This window comes from Tenrec ecaudatus, chromosome 7 (assembly GCF_050624435.1).
Source record: "Tenrec ecaudatus isolate mTenEca1 chromosome 7, mTenEca1.hap1, whole genome shotgun sequence".
Taxonomy (NCBI): domain Eukaryota; kingdom Metazoa; phylum Chordata; class Mammalia; order Afrosoricida; family Tenrecidae; genus Tenrec; species Tenrec ecaudatus.
In genome coordinates, this window is record NC_134536.1 from 76,209,028 (window position 1) to 76,230,067 (window position 21,040).

The 21,040-nt window shown below is 43.2% G+C and overlaps 1 protein-coding gene across 1 annotated transcript in view; it reads right to left on the reverse strand.

Annotated features, from left to right (window-relative positions):
• The window catches only part of KLHL32 (kelch like family member 32), a 172,833-nt gene that overhangs the window by 140,624 nt on the left and 11,169 nt on the right, over positions 1-21,040 (reverse strand). The window lies entirely within an intron of this gene.

Consider the following 21,040-nt stretch of genomic DNA (forward strand, 5'->3'; position numbering starts at 1 on the left):
TAGATGCAGCACTATATCTATCAGGATGGTATATATATGGATTCCATCTGATCATCATTTTCTTTTAGGTAAAATGAGCTTTGATAGACAGTTCGATGGTATAAGGAACATTTCCTTCTAGCACCCCCTTCCAGATTTGTGATTTGATAATAATAACAATGACAATAAGAAGTTAGGTTGGCTGTTGTTGTTAGATGCTATCAAGTCGGTTCTAACCTGTAACGACTTCATACACAGCAGAAAGAAACATGGCCCCATCCTGGGCCATCCTCGCAATTGTTCCTACGCTTCATCCCATTGTGGCAGCCGCGGTGTCAACCCATCTCTTTGAAGGCCTTCCTCTGTTTCACTGCCCCTCTGCTTTACCAATCATGATGTCCTTCTCTGGGGACTGGTGTCTCCAGACAACGTGCCCAAAGTAGGTAAGACGAAGTCTCGCCATCCTTGCCGCCACGGAGTCTCTGGCCGCACTTTTTCCAAGACCGCTGGGGTTGTCCTTTTGGCAGCTCATGGTGCTTCCAGTCTCTTCTCCAGCCCCACAATTCAAATCCATCTCCATGCCCCATTCGCGTCTCTGTATTCAACACCCAACTTTCACTGCAAGTAAGGCAACTGAAAGTACCATGGCTTGAGCCAAACACATTTTAGTCCTCCAAGTGATATACTTGCTTTTCAATAAACTTACGTTTATCTAGCCTTTATTATGTGCCAGGCTTTGCTGTCAGGGATCCCTGCATTCTTGCGGTCTTGTTGTGAATTGAGAGCTTTCCAGAGCAAATCATTCAACAATTCCTATGCACCTTGTTTCAAGGCATTGGTTGCAATCCTCACAATGGAGCATCCCTCATCCCACTTCCTCCCTGCTTCCTGTTTCCATGCCTCCTCCTTTCCTAACAATCTGAACTTTGTAATGCTGCCTTTTGACCACGGTGGTTGACTACGCTAAGATCTGTGTGCCTCCCTTGTGTTACTGCTCCCATTAACAGTGCGTCTATTACTTAGCCGAAAATTGAGCCCTGGGGCTGAGTTCATTTCTAGACCCGAAGGATGATAAGGGTGACAGTCTTGGAGGTTCTAACAGACTACCCAACCAGTAAGTCTGCACTTTTTGTTTTTATGATTATCGAGCTTTGTTCCACAGATTTCTCCCACTCTATCCAGGACCTTCGGATGTGATCCCTTTCCAAAACAGTTGGTGGCGTTAGCCAGACACCATCTGGTTTCAGAGTGATGAGGCTGATGTGGGCACGGTCCACTTGCCCACTGACTAAATGCTTCTAGGCATCTTCCTTTTTCATCACTCTTCTTTCCTCCAAGTGAGGAGAGACCAATAGGTACTCCTTAGATGGCTTCAAGAGAATGAGTTGAACAATATGTTTTACTTTCAAAAGGACTCTATAAAGTAGACACAGGTATTATTCATGTTAAAAATGAGGAAATTGAGCCTCAAAGGAGTTAAGCACTTGGTCCAAGGTGACTAGGTGGTTACTGACTTAGCTGGGATTGGACCCCCACAAGTTACCCCTATCCTTCAGAGCCTCAATTCTCGCCCCCCTCTCAGGAAATCGTTGGCCATACTGGGAAATGAGTAGGGCGTCCCTCCTTTATCTTCTAAGCACAGCTAACCTCAGGGGCTGGCCACTCATTCTCTACCTGTGGACATTTATATCCACTGTTACCTATTCCTGGAATCTCAGATATGGTTGACTCATTTCCACAGGCTGCAGCTGGATCAAAAAGCATACACTGTGATTATAAAGCAATATGAATGATTTGATATGAAAATCTCTCTCATCACTTTAGAGTCACGTCGCTCTAAATGAGAAAACCACTGGTAATTTAATCTTTCAGGAATCAAGGCATGCAAGCCCAGAATCCAATCAACATCAGATGGGCTAATTAAATGCAATTGATTCAGCATGCAGCTGGATCGTCCTATACAGTGCAGACAATTCCTTCTGAATCGGGCTTTTATAAAACTGGTAAACAGAATCATGGTCTTATCAACAGATTCCAATCATTCGCTACACTAACTCATTGGGTTCACATGATCGGCTGTCTTTCCCCTCTGTATAAAACATCTGTTTTCACTCAGTACCTAATTTATAAAGGTTTAAAAATTTCATCAGTTTCATTCTCCTTCAACCATTCATTCTTGTTCTTTCAGATGAAGCTAAGGTCGACAGTGTAACTGTGATTCAGTAAGTGAAAGTGAGACTTTGGTTTTAAATAAAACTTAGTTCTTCATAAGAATATGCAAAAGGAACCATTTTAAAAAGAGACAAAGTGGAATAATCTTTCAACAAGCACTTGGAAAAATTACATATGAAAGGCTTCATACCATAATGGGGCATAGTGCAAATTATATAAAAAAAACTTTTAGCCATTAAGATTACTTTATAAATATTTTTCTAGCTCCACAGTATTTGTATTCAATAGGAATGAATCAGCTTAAATAAAAGAACAAGACGCAGATCAGAGTTCATCGCTTCCCATTCACTCTAGTGAACACAGAGTGCTGTAAGCAAGATAATGGAAATAATTGTCATCTGACTCTGAAATGCTAATAATTTCTCTGGCATTGAAGTGAACAATTATGAAAAGGTCTTTGCCAAAGGCTCTTTAGAGGCTGTCGGCTTTCTATGGGGAAGGGACGGTCATTTGACCACAATCCTTATTAATGGCACTTCACCTTGAATTCACTACAAAGAATTCTATTTTTAATGAATGTGCTCTCTTCTTTCAAAGGAAATTACGAGGCCAGTTTAATCATGTGTCTGCGTGGGCACACACACACACACACACATCCCTCCCTCTTGGTGTTCACAAGGCCAAAGCATATCTAAAATCAGCCTCCATCCAGTTATCTCACCATGTGCAGCTTCTAAAACAGGCAGATGTGTAGCTGCTCATTGTCAGGCAATTAATGCTTATCGAAGGTCCACCGGGTGTGAGGCTCTGTCACAGGCTGTCTATAAAATGTCAGATTGACTGCTTAATTTGGCTTTGCTGAAAGTCAAGCCATCATTAATGGTGCTACTTTTTTTTCTGGCTAAATTTAAATACTGTTCTTGCGGTCTCTTCTCGGTAGATACTAGCTAAATGACTAGTCACCAGATACAAGTGGCAGAGTGCCAACTTCCACTCATAGACGGTTCCATTATGAGTCAGGTGAGAGAGGGAGCATATTTTCAAGTCTGACAATCTTTGTCAATTCTTACAGCTCCTTGAATTATATTTGCTTGTAGTTTGGGGATAAAAAAATTCACAGGGTCACAATTGCCTTAAGAAAAGAAAGCTTACTGCAGCATTTCTGGTTGGAGCCCTGGTGACACGGTGGGATGTCGATGATGCTTTCTACTCCCATTCAGGGTTACGGTCTTCACGTCTCTACAGTGAAACCAGAGCCAATAACTTACACAGATTCTGGAATGGATTTGGGGCTCACACTTCATCCTAGGTCAACCTAAGAACAATTAGTTCTTATGACATGGCCCCGCTTGATACTAACTGCCATGAAGGAAACACAGTGATAGCAAAAAACGGTGAAGAAATTAGATGGTGCCCAACAGTGGCCATCTAAGTGAGATGGCAACTAAGCCCACTTGGATGGAACACACCAACACCTGCAAGCCAAGGGCAGCAAATCACATAGCCTAACGCTGAAGGAGGGAATAGTATCAGAGCGTAAGCCGGGAGATTCTGGTGTGCCGAAGACAACGGGTGACAGTCGAAGCCCAAAGTACATTGTCAGGATCTTTACAAACAATAAACCTCCAGTGAGTCCCCTCTAACTGCAATTGAGGAATGGGAAGAATCTGGTTATAAAACAGAATATTGGAGAGACTATAGCAAATTACAATGATAAATCCAACTTGAACAGTTAAAAGCTTGTCACTAATCTCCCTTCTCATATACTTTGGACTGGATCTGGTTTTTAACCTCTGTATCTTTTCATAATAGTTTTTGTCTCTGTTGTATTTTGTCATTGTGGGTCACTGAATCTGTGTTACGTGGTTTTCTGTGTTTGACAGTATATGAAACCCAGGATGGGTGAATCTAGAGTGACAACCAGAACAAGGGCTTCTGGGAGGTGCGGCAAGTGGGGGGGGGTAGAGGCGGAGCGGGGGGGGGTGCAGGGTGAGGGCGGGGAGAGGCTGATTCCAAGGAATTCAAGAAGGAAGAAAATGTTTTGAAACTGATTGTGGTAGCGACTGTACAACCCTGTTTGCCATGATTGAACGAAGCAATGACATGATGTCCAGATTGGCGCTTAATAAAATGTTCGTTTGTTTATTTGTTTGGGGGGTGAGGATAAGGAGTTATTGTCTGAGAAACTCACAGGGACAGTTCTACCCCATCCTATTGGGTCATTTATTAGTCAGAATAGACTTGATGCCAGTGAGAATCTGAATGAGATTCTGTTAGTTCCAGAGTTGAAGAAAGAGACCATTAGATCTCCAGCAAAAGGAGCCAGAACGCCAACATTTATTCATAGTCAAACAGCCGGTCTTCCTGAGCCTACATCCCTCGTGGGTTCAGAGGACACTCCCCGTGGAAGGCAGGCTAGCTGGACTGAGAATACGGCAATCTGCCTGCTGAGGCACAAGTCTTTTGGCCTCAAAGACACAGATCTGCTTTCTATCAGAATGCGTGACTAAAATGCACCGTTCTTTCAGCATCAGTAAAGCCATATTTTTACACGTGGGGAAAATAGTGTCCTTGTGTTTCTGAGCCTCCGCTCTACTCTCCACTCTGCCCTCACTATGATCTTTATAAACAAAGACAAATATCTAGGTCTACGTATATATATATCTTACTGCCACGGGGTTGATTCAGATGCATAGTGCCCCTACCGGACAGGGCAGAATGACCCCTGTGCATTTCAACTGTTTAGCAATATATACATATATGTATACATATACATATATACATGCTCATTGCAATATTCATACACACATATATGTATGTGTGTATGAGTATATATATACATACACACATACATGTGTATGTGTATATATATTGCAATGAGCATGGACTGTCAAAAGGATTAACAAATCTGTCTTAGAAGAAGTATAGCCATAAATATCCTCAGAGGCAAGGATGGTAAGACTTCATCTCACATACGTTGGATGTATTGCCAGGAAAGACCAGGCTTGGAGAAGAAGGACGCTGGGTTGGTAAAGGAGAGGGGCTGTCAGAAAGGGGCGGGGCCTCCATGAGATGGAGCGACACGGTGGCTGTGAGCTTAGACATAAGCACATTCGTGAGGCTGGGCATGTCGGAGAGGGCCCTTCTGGGGTAGCCAGGGGCTCGAGAAGTCGGAACCAACTTGGTTGGTTGGTTGTTGCACTTAAAGCCACAGCATATCTGCATTGATCTTTAATACAAGCATTGTTAGGAGACTTGGAAGAAACAGGCAGCCCTGCTCAGTTTTATATTACAAGTGTACATGATTCAGGGATCCTTGTCTTTGCTGATCATATGTGATTCCCAAACCCCAGATGTGAAAGATATTTCAATGACAAGGATCAAGCCTCCAAGAAATTTTTAAAAATGAAATGATGGCTTTTTACTTTTATTATTTTTTAGTCAACACAAGTAATCTCTGTATATACTCACTACCATCAAGTGGATTACAACTTTGAGCAAGCCAAGGTAGGGTTTCTGGAACCCTAAATCTTTCTGGGAGCTGACAGCTTCCTCTTTCTCCCACGGAGAGGCTGGTGTGTTTGAACAGATGACCTGCCAGTTAGCAGCCCAATGCCTAGCCCATAGCACAACAGAGCACCTTCAGTTAAGAAAGCTGTCTTTCAAAATTGTTACTGGTGAAACTGAAGTTCCCCTTTCTGAGGAAGCAATATTTGCAAGGGAGAGAGACTCGGGCAGAGGAAATATCTGTAGAAACCCTGAGGAGAGAGACTGCAAGGCCGGTCTCATGAGGTCGATTTCTGTAGGCTTTTCTAGAATCCTTCAGACGGTTTTGACTAAAGTGACATAATATGACTTCCAACAGGATCACTGAGTAGCAGCCCTGAAGCAGCAGACGCCTAAGAAGCAAGGATTTAAGTAAGATGATGGGGAGATAACGCAAATCTCCAAGCAAAGGATGACAGTGGCCTGGACCAGGCTGGTGCAGTAGACTCAGAATACAGCCTGAATGCAGAGCTCTGAAGCTTGCTGACAGCTGGGATGTGAGAGAAAGGAATGAAGGATGACGGGGATTGGGGGCTCACATTAACTGTGGAGAGCCCATGAACAGGAATGGGGCAACAGTACAAGAAGTCAAGGATGTAGGCAGAAATTAGGAGGATTACTATGTTTGTGAGGCTTCCAGAACAAGTAGAGATGATAAATGGATTGTTGGCTCAACAAATTCTAGGAGCCAGTCTAGTGTGGAGATAAAAGTCTGGAGCCATTTACACACAAAAGACTACACAGAGATGGAAGCTGCATAGACAGAGAAGAGGCCAAGGTCTGAGGCTAGGTCAGTGTAATTTTTAGAAGCGGGTAGACGAGGCAGTCAGCGGGTGGGAGGAAGACCTGCGTAGTGTGAAGCCTCCAACACCAAAGGTTGAAAGAACAAAAACTGATCCACTATGTCAAAGGCTCATGAGTCAAGAAAAATGAGGACACAAACAATTTTATTTATTTAGAACCTGGGTATTTATACTCACCAGTGAGATGTGGTTTTCATTTATTTTGCCGTCCTCGTTATGCCTCTGTAAGAGTTTAGGTGCTATTTCCCAAAGTGAGTGATCCCACTCCCCAGGGGTGCTGGACTGTTCCAGGGGGGCTTCAAAAGCAGACGCTTACTCATTAGCCTGGATTCTGGGCTACAACCCAGAAATGTTTCATTGAAAGGCACTGAGTAACTTTTTTATGAAAAAGAGAGGGTAGGCCAAGCAAGGGTGGGAACCTATTCTCTCCACCACCCTGGAGTTTGCTTGCCAAGAACCCCTGACTTTACAGATGCTATAACCATTCTTCCTCAAGCAGTGCTTTCACTTGTGTTCCGTTTCAAATACTTTGTAATTTATATATTGATTTCCCCGTTAGCCCATGTATTCAGAGTGCTTTTTTTTCACTTGCACGTTTACAAAGTGTTGACTATTTAACTTGCATATTGATTTCTTACTGTGATTAGTCCTTTATGGCCTACTTAGTACCTGTTCTGAATGGCCCACCAACGTTTTACAACAGCGTCTCGTAAGTTAAGAACATCTGCCGTTCAGATCCTCTATGTATATTCTACTTTTAAAACTGCACTTGCTCTGTCAGTTGCTGAGAGAAGAGAGTCAAAAACCTCTCATTCTGATGATGATCTCTGCTCTTATTTTCTTGTGAGAATTAACACATGGCCCCTCCTACAAGCAAGCGGTGTTGGCAAAATGAAAACCCCTTGTTGAACAGACACTTCCTAGCAAGAGCTCAAGATAAAAAAAAGCATACATCTTTGAAGATTACTGGCCATCTTTGTCATGTTCTTGTGCCGACTCCTTCTCGAATTGCTACAGAAGTATTACCTTGATTTCAAGATTAGAAGACCTTCACCCCTTTTCGCGGCACACTTCCATTTTCTGCACTCCACTCGTTTCCACGGAGCCTTTGCATTTGTCTCAGCTGCCTGTTCTTCGTGCATCATGATCTCCTCCATCAGAATACCACCAGAAAACTTGTACCTCTAGGTAGAGCCCAGCGACGTCCCCAACTGCATGGGCCGCCCTGTCTGCTGCCTTAGACTTCCACTAGAAGGCTGCGAGTCCAGAAATACCTGCAGTTGGAATTAGCTTTGACAGCTGGCTATAAACGAAAGTGTAATCTTTAACATACAACCGTTTACATCTGTTTGCTAATCCTTTAACTCCTAAACACACTGCACTGAATAACCCATTGCAACACGAACAAGATTTTCTTCTTTTAAAATTAACTTTTGTAAAAATGTCATGTTAACTTATTGTCAGAATTTCAGTCATAGCTACTTTTAAGAGCAGTCAGCAATTGTTGCTTTTGCCCGGGGTCTGAACCATTCGGCATGGCGGTGAGAGCTGGGGCTTTGGAGTTCAACAAATACGGTCTTGGGTCTTGACTGCATCTTCCTTAGTTATGTGAGTTATGTGACCTTGGCCAGGTTCCTTTACCTCCCGACGCCCTAGTTTCTCTGAGCACAAAATCATGAAGATCTTTTCCTTAGAGGCCTGTTGTATGGATTACATGATAAAATGCAGATTGACTAGTGGGCAGCATGGACTGTAAGAAACCTTTCATAAGAATCAATGAATTTGGTTCCTCCAGACCTCGGCAGTGCTCATAAAGGCATATTTACAATTATGGGATAAACTTTCTAATTAAGTTTCTCAGTGACTTATATTCTGTGCATGGATACATCAGTACTTGAGAAAATAGTCATCACCTCCCACCCACTTCTCTGTTTTCTCTTCTGACAGGCAGAACTTATACCTCGACTTCCTTCCTTCCAATTACAAACCCGAGATTTTAATCATTCCTTACAGTTTTATTTCGCTATATTTTCCCAGGGTCTGTGCAACCACATAAAGGTGTCTTGACCAATTTTATAAACTTCATTCTTGTTTATCCAGATTCCAAAGACTAGAAAATCTGTATTTACTTCTTTCTTCTCTAGCAGAAGAACTAGACTGAAATAAATATTGAACACACTGAGGCAAGAGAAAAATTCAAATGCTTTTTGAATGTCAAAGAAAGGTTACATTTCATCAGAATAGTTCTAGCACTATCTATGATATGTGATCAATCCCATGCCTGTGCTTTACCATGCCAATGGTTCATATTTAATTATAGGTCAATGTTTAAAGGTTTGTTGTTGTGAGGTACCATCGAGTCAGTTTCTAGTGCCTCTACGCACAACGGAATGAAGCCCTGCACGGCCCCGCGCCATCTTCACAAGTGTCCCTGGGTCCCAGCCCACCGTTGCTGCCACCGTATCAACCAGCTCCTTGAGGGCCTTTCTCCTTTTCACTGCCCCTCCCCTTGACTTTTATGCTTACAACACCACATGTACCTACTGATCTCGAGGTAATGCTCTGACGTGATATTAGCCAGAGTTAACCAATCACTAGTCCCCAGGAAGAGTGGTAATATGTCACTGTGGAATAAGAATCAGGATACTAACTGCAAGGCCATCGGTTCAAATCCCCGGCAGCTCTGTTGGAGACAGATTAGCTGGTCTTTCTTTCCCTCTAAAGAGTTACAGCCTCAGAAACCATATAGAGAGTCACTATGAACTAGAATGAACCCCATGGAGCTGGATTGGGGCGTGGGTTATACTAAAAGCACCAAGATGAAGATATAAATCTAACTATATTTATAGGCATTAGGGATAAATATCATTTCATCAACATTAAGTTTGTAGGCAAAGCAATGGTAAAAAAAAATCTTTCTCCTATCAGCACCCGCAATATATACCTCTTGTCCACTTTATAAATTAATAACAGATGCTCCAAAATCTTCTTTGTAAAAGCCAACATATACGCATGTATGCTTCACAGGTTTGCAAAGGAAAAATCGGTGAAAAAAACACATTTTTTTTAATGAAGAAAAGAAATGAAAGGTGTAGAGAAAGTGGGGGGAGGCAGATTCTAAGTGAGAAGAAGTTACGCAGCGACACAAAGAGGACACTCACCAGGTGCGGGGCACCCAGGCAAAAGCAGAAGAAGGATTAGAAGAGACAGAGAGGGACCTTGGACTCTTGCATGATACGCTCCCATCGCAGCCCTGCAACTGTCGGCAGAATGCGACCAGGCAGCTCCCAGATTCCCTCAGCAAGCGTAGCTGGGAGTAACCGCTGCAGGCCACGTTCTTCCAGAGGTGCTGCAGTCAATAATGGTAACAAGAGAAGATCCCCAGAAAGCCTGCCTGGACGATGCTTACAAGAGCGACGGAGTTTAGTGAGCTAAGGACGAAGCTGCCTTTCCTTTCGCGTCATGTGACTTTTCCACTTTGGGACACATGGTGGAGCTGAGACGTGGGCAGCCTGCTCTCCCTCAGCAGTGGCTTCCCCGCAGACAGCAGGGCAAGCGCTCCCATTTAAAAGAAAATGATGAAAACCAAACCCAATAATACCATTAAGCCGATTCCAACTCATAGAGACCCTACAGAAGGTTTCTAAAGGTGTAAATCCTTATGGACAGAACCCTAGTGGCGTAGTGGGTTAAGTACTGGGCTGCTAGCCACAGGTCTGCAGTTTGAAACCAGCAGCTGCTTTGTGAGAGAAAGAGGAGGCTTTCCACTCCCGTAGTGTTGCAGTCTTGGAGACCCACAGAAAGCTGTTCTAGCCTAGTGTCTCTGTGAGGCAGAAGTCACTCCACATCAGTGAGTGTGAACTTGGAGCTTCATTATCTATGGGAGCAGAAAAGCTCATCTTCTCCTAAGGAATGGCTGGAGGATTTGAACCATGAACTTTGTGATTAATCAATAGCCCAGTGCACTGCCAGGGCTCCTTCCTAGAAAGTTTGCAGCCAAGGAAACCCTGTAGGCAGCCCAAAAGTAGTTCTATTCTGCCCGAAAGGGACCCTATTCGATAATGACACACAACAACCCCGACGAGGATATGTTTGTACGTTATATAAGTGCATGTAAATGAATTCATTTTGAACATTACAGAACAAACTCCCAGCCAGAAACAAAATTGCCAGAGAACTTTCCAATTTCTCCCACATCTCTAAAACTAGTCTTTGTGCATGTTAAGGATGCAGCCGCCCTAACTTTTGAGGTCACAGCACTTACGTGTAACTTTCATGTGTCTTAACCTATAGACATAAAATTTACAAAATAGAACCTCATCTAATTTCACAATACTGTTGTGATTAAAAATAAGGAATATTCTAATTCACTAAGTCTCAGCAAGTTGCTAAATTGGCTTCATTCCCATTTGTGTGCTGGTTTGCTTTTTTCCCCACCCCCGATCCCCTTCCCACCACACACACACTTTGTCTCAGTAAGTGATTAAAGTTTCAGCTCTGGAAATACTGAAAAAATTAGCCTACATTCTGATTGAAGGCATTTCTGGATCTTACATATATTAAAAACTGAATAATTTCTTCCAAAATACTTACACTGATTACTAAATATCTTACCTATTTCTAAGAGGGACTACATGAAAATATAAATAGAAGTATACCAAGCGCCAAGGTTAGCAAAAAAGAAAGTTGCTTAATAAATAAAAATTATGCACCAAACCCTTTAACCTTTAGGCTTTCCCGTTTGATAAACAATTATTTCCTTAGTAAAGAATATATTCCCATTCACCTTCTGGTTCTGTCTTGCACCACTGACTCTGTTTTATTTTACCCTTTACATAGCTGATTTGGGGGCTGCTAACCTCCAAGCTGATTGTTCAAATCCACTCGCCACTCTTGGGAGACAGTTGAAGTCTTCTGTTTCCCTAACAATTTACAGCCTCAAAAACTTTCCTCAGGGTAGTTACAGGTTGGCATTGACTTGATGGCAGTGGGTTTGGTTGCATAACTGGGAGGTTAGTCTGTTTTAACCCTGACACTTAATTTTAATCGAAAATTAGAGATCACCTGGATACACATTTATCTTGCACACTTAGCAGACTTAACTGGACACTCAGAAACAGCTGTTAAGGCTTGTGGAAAATAAATAAAGCCCAACTTTATAATGTGAGGATTTTCTATTACTCTTTGAGAGTGACATCAATATATTGTCCACAAAGACACACTCCCATTGGTGTCACTGAGACTTGTTCCTTACCCCACACATACTTTGCCATAAGCAGTTAACTCTTGTCATCACTCTACAAATTCTACCATAAAGCTTGTCTCGTTCGAGCCATGGCCATACACACACAAAAATCACTGGTTTCCCCAGCTTCTTGAAATTCATTTCTGCCAAGAACAAGAAGTTCCAGTTCCTATTATTTTTAGTAACCATCTCTCGCAGCATTAAAACAAAAATGTCTCCCATGCTAAAACACACACACACAGAGAGAGAGAGAGAGAGAGAGAGAGAGAAACGTTGTTACATGATCTCAAGCACTGTTCCAATAGCGTTTACATGGATGTGGCTGGATAAGGGATGGATGACAAAGCAACGCAACTCTGGCATGTATGTATGGTAAGTTGTACCCAACACTGCCCTCCACCCTCCCAGGGCAGGAAAATGCTCCAATGATTCACCAATAGGAAACGGTGTGAGCAGGCTGCAGCTCAGCCCTGGAGGACAAGCAGGGTCGAGACAACACTGACACACATGCACACCGATTTGGCTTGCCTTGCTGGGCTGCCTGCAGTAAAGGACAGGGCCCTTGTCACCGCAGGGCACCAGCTGCCTGAGGAACTCCATGGCAAGAATGATTAGTTTGCACAGGAGAAGCCTGATGAGCAATTCAGAGAAATGTGAGTTTTATTTTTCTAGGTTGCTTTATTAGATCTAAAAAGTATTGCTATTCTCTCCCCCAAATGGTGCAGTGGCAAGGTGTGAGGCCTTCTGGTGATTGCTCTTCAAGCTTTAGAATCAGAATCAAACCCACACAGGGTAGTGACAGGAATGCTGCCTTTCAGAAAATACCGTTGTGGCTCTTTCTTCACTCATACACAAACAAAACTAAGGAGACACGAGGGGTGAGTCCTTGAATGTGCAAGAGGACACGATGATAAATCATCAGAAATGAAGAACAACATGTATTCGATCTCACTCACTGCGTTGATTCTGACTCATATCACCCTACACACAGAACATAATTGCCCCTACAGTTTCCAGAACGATAAATCCTTATAGGAGCACCTAGTCTCATCTTTTTCCTGTGGAACAGCTGGTGGGTTTGAACTGCTGATCTTGTGGTTACCAGCCCAGTGCATATCCCACTGTACCACAGGGCATCCTTAAGTACATTACAGGAGATTTCTTTTATAAATGATGAGATGATGTTTATAATGTTTATAAAGATTTGACAGCCCATTTCAAACATATTTCCTGAAGCAGGGCTAGCCATTCGGTGGATAAAGGCTGGTGGTGGGAAGAGACTAGGAAACGAACCCTGGCTATCATCTTAGAAGAGAGGCGAATTTCAGATGCTCCTCTGATAAATGTAAGAAGGTAGGGTGAAGTGTAACACACATGACACAGGGATATAGCTACGAGTACTGCAATTAGATATGCTTATCATGCCTTAAGAACAGCGCCTTCCATTCCCCTGGTCCTTGTGTGCTACCCATTGTCCAAGGTGTTTTAGGCTCAACCTCAGTACTGCTCACAGTCTCTGCTGTAAAGGTCACCGCCTCCATCTGACAGGTAAGGAAACAGACTCGGGGAGATTACAGACCTTGAAATTAAAATGATCTGGTGGTGGTTTTAAGGAGCCCCGGTGTCCCAGTGATCAAAGCTCACTGACAAAGGTCAGCAGCGTAAACCTACCAGCCGTTCCGAGGGAGCAAAATGTGGCAGTCTGCTTCCAGAATGGTTCCAGCCTTGGAAAACCATAGGGGGCAGCTCGCTTATGTTCTACAGGGCCCCCTTCAATCAGAATCAAGTGGACCGTTGTCCAGTTTGGGTGGTGGTGTTAGCTGCTCTGACTTGGGGTGGCCCTGTCCACAGTGGGTCCAGACCTCTGTGATCCACGCAGCTTACAGGGGCTGGATCTCGGAAGTAGACTCCCAGGCCTTTTGCCCTGCCCATGTTGGAAGCTCTCCTGGGACCTGCTCTACTCTGCAGGGACACACAAGCCACCACTGACAGATGGAGGCAGTTGCGCATGAGGTGCATCGGGCAGGACTCAAAGTCCAATCGCTCAAACGACAGGCGAGAATTCTGTCTCTGCACCAGCATCACCTGGTCAAGTCTGATAAAATGGAAATGTGAACGGAGATGGATTTTATAATTTGAAAACCAGGTAGCACCAAGTTCCATGAATAACATCATCGTTCTGACCAGAACCACACACCATTGCTTCTGCAACATCTGCCATCTGCTCATCTACTCACGCCACTCCATCTCGTCACACTTCTGCTGCCAATCCTTCTACTGGTTCTCACTCATTCAGTGATCATCTTCAATGAGCCACAAAGTGTGACACGGACGGCCCCATCAATATTCTCCTGTGCTTTTACCTTTTTTTGCTACCCCCACCCCCACCCCAAACCAGTGTCCAATCCTGCTCTGTCCCCTCAGTTGGGGAAAAACAACAACAGTAGTTTGCTGGGACCATTTCAGCTGGGTGATTCTGCCTTCCTCTGGATAGGCTGAAAGAAGTCCTCCCAACAGCTGAGACACAGCAGTCTGTGTGTGAGCCCCCATCCCTCCTCCCCTGACAATGGCCTTCAGTCCCTGGAACAGGCACCAAAGCTCTTTCACAAGGAATGCAAATCAACCTCCACCCTGCGTGGAGTCACTAAGACTTAGATCACGGTGTCCCTGCCACGCTTCTTAAACCCTCCTTAGACGTGTCATGGGGTGAGGTTTCCAAGTGTGCCCAGCACGAGGGGCACCATTCCCTGGCCCACAGAGCATGACAACATAGCTGTTCCGCTTCCAACAAATAGGGAATTTACAGTGGAAAACAAAGTTTCTTCAAAATAGTGAACTATGTGCATTAACACAGACCATCTCCCCCTTTCTCAAAATGTAAGACAAAGGAAAATACCATGTGGTATCCTTTTCAATCCCATAAACAACTTTTCAAACATTTAAAATTATGCCCATGCTACTCCCGGATTGTAAATTAAATGTGGCCAACAAGTCCTCATTTAGTGAAAGCGTTTGGGCACCTGAAGAGCTTATAGCATGCTCCAAAGCTGAAAGATCTGTAGCCCTAAAGTATAGCCTTGGGGGGAAATAATTTTAAGATAAAACCATTAAAGAAACATTGAAACTGAAAATAAATACATATTTCTAGTTCTAGGCAAAATAAGTAATTACTAAGGCCATAAACATTGGTTCCTAATACTTTGGAGTTTAAAAATAACCCCCAAAGAACTAGCACGTAATGCTCTTCTCTGCAAGCCAGTCCTAGAGAGCCCTCAATTTAGCATCCAGCCTCTTTCATCTCGTGCTTCACACCTGGCATACACAAAGGGGCTTCCAAAAGTCCAAATGCAAATTGGCATTAAGAGATAATCAAGGGTAATGTAAACAAGAGGAATTGCTGAAACCCAGGTCGGGACTGAGCATGATAGTGGGATAGGAGGAAAGTCAAGGGAGATAGAGGAAAGAGCTAGGAGGCAAAGGGCATATATAGAGGTCTAGACAAAGACATGTACATATGCAAATATATTTATATATGAGGATGGGGAAATAGATCTATGTGCCTATATTTATAAGTTTAGTATTAAGGTAGCAGAAGAACATTGGGCCTCCATTCAAGTACTCCCTCAATGTAAGAATACTTTCTTCTATTAAATTGGCATTCTGTGATGCTCACCTTCCCGACACAACTGCTGAAGACAAAGTGGGTGAATAAGCAAATGTTGTGAAGAAAGCTGATGGTGCCCGGCTATCAAAAGATATAGTATCTGGGGTCTTAAAAGCTTGAGAGTAAAAAAGCGACCATCTAGCTCAGAAGCAACAAAGCCCACATGGAAGAACACACCGGCCTGTGTGATCATGAGGTGCCGAAGGGATCAGTTATCAGGCATCAAAGAACAAAAAATCATATCATTGTATGCTCACCTCCATGATACAATTGCTGACGACAAATGGGTGCATAAGCAAATGTGGCGAAGAAAGCAGATGTTGCCCAGCTATCAAAAGGTATAGTGTCTGGGGTCTTAAAGACTTGAAGGTGAACAAGCGGCCATCTAGCTCAGAAGCAACAAAGCCCACATGGAAGAAGCACACCAGCCTGTGCCATCATGAGGTGTCGAAGGGATCAGGTATCAGGCATCATCAGAACAAAAAAATCTTGCCATAGTGAATGAGGTGGGGAGTTCAGGGTGGAGACCCAAAGCCCATTTGTCAGCCACTGGACATCCCTGAATCTGTTCTAGTTGTTGTAAATTTTGTGCCAGCATATTAATCATGAGTCTCTCTTCCTTTCTCAGGTGTGCATGTACTGCTATGAAACTTCCTCTGATAAATGCCTTTGCTGTGTCCCATAAGTTTTGGTACGTCATGTGCTCATTCTCATTGGCTTCTAGAAATTTCCTAATTTCCTCTCTGATCTGTGCCAGTACGCACTCCTTTTGTAGTAGAGAGTTATTCATCCTCCAATTGTTTGCTCTTGTTTTCTTCGTCTTCCTTTTGTTGATTTCCAGCCTATGGCACAGTGGTCAGAGAGAGAACTCTCTATGATATCAATGTGCTTAAATTTATGTAGATTTGCCTTATGGCCCTGCATGTGGTCTATCTTCGAATATGTGCCATGTATGCTTGAGAAGAATGTGAATGTTTTGTATATTGATGAAAAGTTCTCTAAATATCTATCAGGTCAAATTGTAGTGTTTAGATCTCTAGCCTCCTTGTTGAGTTTCTTTCCCTAAGACCAATAATTTTCAGAGAGCGGTGTGTTGAAGTCATCCACTATAATTGTTGAGGCTCTGATTTCTTTTTTCATCTTTTGGGATGTTTGGTTGACATATTCAACGGGTTTCTCATTCAGAGAATATATGTTTGCAATACTTAATGGTTATTTGTCTACCATTCCCTTGAGCATTATATAGTGTCCCTCCTTATCTCTTTTTATGGTTTGTACTTTGAGGTCAATTTTAGGAGGCTATCTGCTCTGGTTAAGACTCATAGTCTCAGAAACTCGATTGAGAGAGTCCCCGTGAATTGCAATAGACTCAATGGCAGTGAGTGTAGCTTTTAGGTCTGACTATAGGCATTTTTCTTGCTCTCTATTTTCACTCTGCATACATAATCTCACCTGTCTCTGCAGGTTTAACCATTTCCCCTAAGCAGAAGGTGCAATGATGATATATTTTGTACCCTAGGTCCAGAGGAAACCTTACTGCATGGAATTAGGTGCCTAATTGAGGTACTGGACAGAATTGAGGTACTGGACAGGTAGATGTATCTCTTGGGACTCGTATCCACAATAAAGCTAATTTATTCTAATCACATGAAGCTGTATAATAAAGAACTATATTTATGCTTGATATAGCTATAGCTACTGTACTGAAAATGTTAAATAAAAATCATCACCAATATTAAATAACATCTAATAAACATAAAAGGAAAAGCTTCACAAAGATTTAAAAATAGTTAAGTTATTTTATATTTGCATAGAGCAAAATTAACTTATCATCAGAGGGAGAATATGACAAAGATTTTAAAATCCACCTAAATGGATATATTTTTACCTATTTTTCATTGAGAAGAGTTGCTCATTTCAAGATATACAACTATAATCTGTAAACAAAACTTTGTATTGTTTTCGCTATCAACATTCAAACAAAAAAAAAGAAATATATGTTTTTAAAGTATCATGCATTATTTCACACACCCTTGTTAATCTACCCATTATACGTGTCCTTCTCTTTTGGAATCTTCATAACATCCTGAAGGATGAGACACTTACTCTCCAGTCAAGCTCTTAAACTCCACACAAATAGGGTGACCTGTAAATGCTTTCATTGTTATTTTTGACAAATTTCCTAAAACTGAAGGTTAGCAAAAGATGCTCTGGGCCATCTAGCTGAGAAGCAACAGAGTCCACATGGAAGAAGCACACCAGCTTGTGCGTGATCAGGAGGTGTCGATGGGATCAGGAATCAGGCATCGAAGACTCAAAACAAAAAAATCATATCAATGTGAATGAGGGGGAGTGCAGAGTGGAGACCCAAAGCCCAACTGTAGACACTGGATATCCCCTCACGGAAGGGTCACAAAGAAAAGATGATCCAGTCAGGGTGCAGTATAGTACTGACAAAACATACAACTTTTCTCTAGCTCTTTAATGCTCCCTATCCCCCTTTTCCCCCAATATCATGACCCCAATTCTACCTTACAAAACCTGGCTAGACCAGAGCATGTACACAGATACAGATGAGCTGGAATCACAGGAAATCCAGAACAGGACAGATAAACCCCTCTGGGCCAGTGGTAGGAGTAGCGATACCAGGAAAGTAGGGAGAAAGCAGGGGGAGAGAGGGGGAACTGATCACAGTGATCTACATATAGTCCCCTCCCAGGGGAGCAGACAGCAGAAAACTGGGTGAGGGGAGACATCGGTCAGTTTGGGACATGAAAAAAAATTATGAATTATCAAGGTTTTGTGAGGGAGGGGGAGGGAGGGAAAATGAGGAGCTGATGCCTGGGGCTCAGGTGGAGGGATAATGTTTTGAAGGTGATGATAGTAAGAAATGTACAAATGTGTTTGACACATGGATATATATATATAAGCAAAAAAAAAGATTTACTCATGAAATACATAGAAAAGAGGGGAAGAAAAGATGCTCTGGTGGCCTAGAGAGTCAGGCCCTTGGCTGCTAGCCCAGTCAGCAGTGCAAATCCATGAGCTGCTCCACAGGGGAAAGGTGAGACTTCCTACTCCTGTAAAGACTGACAGTCTCAGAATCCCTCAGGGCAGCTCCACTCTGTAAAATTGGGACATTCTCAATTGGAATCGACAGGATGGCAGTGAGTTTTATTTTGACTTTGGAAGGTTAGCAAAAAGAATTCATTTGATTAAAAAAATGATTACTTGACCATGTAATATGCCAACCAAACATACTATAAATGCAGTGATACGTCTGGGATTAGTCTATGAAATACAGATGTACAGGTGTCAGGGAGAGAAAAGAACTCAGCAGTGTGTAAATGTATGGGGGTCTGCATGTTTCTGCATGGCCATTTACTAATAACAGGACTCCATAGGGCATGGTGAGGCTCAACCAAGGGACATGCCCACATAATACTGACGGTGAAACATAGCGAGCATCAGGAGAGTTAAGCTGAATGACATTACTGTACCAATTAAAAACTGCAGAGTGATGCTTTTCTACTTGGACAGAAGGCGGTATTTATATCTTGGCAGAAATCACCAATGAGCTAAAATAAAAACAAGCACCGGATGTATTTAAGGACCTGGAGTAAATTTACTGTTACTTCTACTGTTATTTATTTTCTTCTGAAGAGGAAGTTAGGTTAAGGCTCTTTGAGCTAACATTTCATTTTTGAGGACTGTTCTAATCAGACGCGACAATATTCCTGCAGAAAAAATGAGAGAACTTTGATTACAGCATCAAGCCCATTAGCTACTCAGAATGTGCCCGGAAGAAAGCTGTAGCAGAAAGCTTAGCAGGGATAATTGAATGGAAGACAAAAACGGACTCTAAAAAATCCCTTTAATATTCACAGTGTCCTTGGTGGCCAACATATAATTAAATTTTTTTTTACTTTATAAGCAAAAAGGTAAGCATTGGGGGATGCTCAGATCTAGGAATAAAAGATAGGTGACAGCAGGTTTGGACGCTGAACGTCATACAGCAGTCAAGGTGTTCCTGGGGGATGCTGAGGAGGGGATAGCAAGAGAAGGTCGCAATCAGACCTGCAAAAGGCAGAAGAAATATTGAAGGCCTGTGGTGTGGCACTGTGGGATGGTGTTGGGTGGCCAACCTCAAAGGTGGCGGTTCAAAACCACTAGCAGCTCCTCCGGAGAAATAGGAGGCTGTCTGCTACCAGAAAGATTTAAAGTCTCAGAAACTTTATATCGGGTCGCTGCGAGTGAGATATCAGCTTGGTGGCAGTAGGTTTGGGTTTGACTTTGTGGTGTAGCAAGCACTACGTTAGGGGTTGCCGATGGCCAGGATGAGAAGAGAGGAAAGACTGGTTATCCACTCAGTTCGACTGCCATCGAGTCGATTCCCACTCACAGTGGCCCTGGAGGACAGAGGAGCATGCCCCACTGGGGTTTCCAAGGCTGGAAATCATTATGGAAGCGGGCTGCCCCCTATTTCTCCCATAGAACAGCTGGCAGATTCTGTCGACCTTTCAGTTTGCAGCTGAGTGCTAAGACGCCATGCGACCGGGCTTCTCTTTCCCATCAAGGAGATCATTGAAGCAATAACTTCATTCATCCTCAGCTTTCCTTACAAGCTTCCCCAATGGCCCAGTCTCCTTCAAAATGCCTGTGACCCACGTGTTTCCTGTTGTTAGCTGCAATCGAGTTGGACCCCGGACTCCCGGCAGTCCCATGTACAAAGGACTGAAAGGCTGCCCAGTCCAACGCCAGACCCATGACCAGGTGTGGGTCAGGCTTTCTGGAGCCATGGGGTTATCGCTGGCCAACTTTCACAAGTAGATCATCAGGCTTTATTTTGTAGTTCGTCTGAGTCTGGAAACTCCTCTGAAGCCAGTTTAACTCATAGCCACAGGCGAGCTTCCACGGACAGAGAAGCAACAGCTGCACAAGAAGTGCACGGGCTGAGAACAGAAGCTGGGTCTTCTCCACTGAGGCACCAATGCCCCTAATGCCCCCTCTAAACTCCAATGGAGGGTCTCCATATCTCAGGGCCTGGAGCTAGTGAGAGCACCTCCTGATCCCACTCTCCCCATCCTCAAGTCCGGTGCCACACTCACTACACCGCCTGCAAGCCACGCCTCATAACACATCCTTCCTGTCACACATCTCCTCCTAGCTCGCTCGTGCCTTTATCAGCTCTTTCTGAAAGGCTCATCAGGCCCTTGATGTGCATTACGCCATCCTGAATCTTTATTGTTCCCCTTAATTTAAAAATGGAGATGATAAGAATAATGCTTACTTTAAAAGGGTTTCCTTAGGGAAGTAAGTGAAATGACACGGAAAAATCATTCGAGTCAGTACCTGGAGCACAGTTAATGTTCCCCTAATGGTAGTTTTTCGTTTGTTTGCTTTTTAATAAATAATTTTATTGGGAGCTCTAACAACTCATAATAATCCATACAACAATTGTATCAAGCACATTTGTACATATGTTGCCATCATCATTTTCAAAATATTTTCTTTCTACTTGAGCCATTGGTATCAGCTCCTCTATTTTCTCGTCCACTCCTACCCTCCCTGCCTTGTCAACCCTTGATAAATTATAAATTATTATTTTCATACCCCACACCATCCGCTGTC